At 30.0% G+C, this 1,685-nt stretch overlaps 1 non-coding gene across 1 annotated transcript; it reads right to left on the minus strand.

The window, feature by feature from the left end:
* Positions 1-895: 895 nt before the first annotated feature.
* On the minus strand, positions 896-1,059 carry LOC133323282 (U1 spliceosomal RNA). The gene has a single exon (XR_009754074.1). It is a non-coding gene; the product is annotated as a U1 spliceosomal RNA (small nuclear RNA).
* Between the last annotated feature and the right edge of the window lie 626 nt (positions 1,060-1,685).

A 1,685-nucleotide genomic window follows, 5' to 3' on the forward strand; every position in this document is an offset into this window, starting at 1 on the left:
CATCGATGTACATTAATAGGGATGGGTGAAGTCTATGGAGATAAATTGAAAAAGTGTTAATCCAATAAATATGACAGTTTTTTATAATATAATGGATTTTTTTTAATTTTATTTAATTTCTTGGTTCACCCTGCTTATTTGAAAACCCATACGTAAGCATGTGGTTTAGTGTATGGATTATACTAAACCCACTGATTTAGTTCGGTGGCAATTATATCTAAAAAGCCGTTTAATCTAATGCAAGAATCTTGTAAATTGTTTTTGATAAATAACCAGAATTGTTACGATTCTGAAATAAATGGTGATTATATTTAAATCCAGTCATTATGAATTAAATCACCCGTACACATACATTTAATTAACATAAAATGAAAATGTAATCCACCACGAAACCTTAGCCTTGTTATTTCGTTTGTTAAAGTCAGGGTGACAATTTTTGTTTGTTGTTGGTTGACATTCAAAATTTTATTTTGCAATTGAATTGAAATTTGAAATTCTTAAAATAAATAAACAAAATATCTAGTTTTTTAATTTAATTTAGTGTCACTTTTATTAATGGAGGCGAGATTGATTAGTTATGTATTTTGGTCAATAAATAAATGTTGGATTTCAAACAACATAACATAGTCATGCAATAAATGTTATTAAACGCCAATATATATATTAACGATCAATAATATTAACACTTAAAAACATGCATGCATACATACAGATGTATGTATATAATTTTATTAGATTAATGTTTTTAAATGGTTATAACAAGTATTAACTTGATTTATGATTAAAAAATTGTCAAAGGATGTAAGAATTATGATATAAAAATAAAACAAATATTTTTGAAAATATATTTATATTATCATATAACTATATTATTTATTCATATGTATTTAAATAAATCGGGACGGCGCGAACGCCATTCCCGGCTATCAAAAATTACACGCACGAGTTATTCACATTAGGAATAATCGCGGAGGTCAACTCAGTCGTAGTGCAATGACTAAGCCTCACTCCGGGGGAACCGCCTTCATGATCACGGTAACCCCTACGCCAGGTAAGTATGCTTTTCGTCGCCAATGGCGAACTATTTCAGGCAGTTGTTTTTCAATTTGAATGAGAATTTTCAAAAAGAAGAAAAATACAGAAGAAAGAATTGGGCAATGGAAATTGATTTTTGTATGTAGTGTTTAAATTAGTGGTTATTCTGTACAATGTTCATGCATCATATGGTGGTGTTTTTGTATCTTGTAGATACACATTAGAGTGCAGCAACAGCAATTTTTCATGTTATGTATAGACATAACCGAGTGTGGACTATGCTGGGAAGTAATAACTGAGGCACTCGAATATCCATACACACATGTAGAAATGTGTGTGCAATACACATTTGGAGGGTAAACAACAGAATTGTATTCTCAGATACATTTTCAAATGCTTCATCCACCACTTCGTTTTTAAAATCATGCGTATTAAATGCTTGAATGTTGTTGGTGCGGAAATGCCCATAAGATACTGTTCATCATAATGTTTGGGAATTGGAATGTACATTCAGTCAGAGTTTGTTAATTTAATTCGATTGTAAATATACATATGTATGTGTGGAGTCAATATATTACAAAATCGATATGAGATTGTTGCTCTGGAAGTCTTAAAAAATGTTCTTAAGCTCCATAGAAGCATTTAAAAAA

This window comes from Musca vetustissima, unplaced genomic scaffold (assembly GCF_032173495.1).
Source record: "Musca vetustissima isolate MV318-11 ecotype Yass unplaced genomic scaffold, APGP_CSIRO_Mvet_v1 utg56881, whole genome shotgun sequence".
Taxonomy (NCBI): Eukaryota; Metazoa; Arthropoda; class Insecta; order Diptera; family Muscidae; genus Musca; species Musca vetustissima.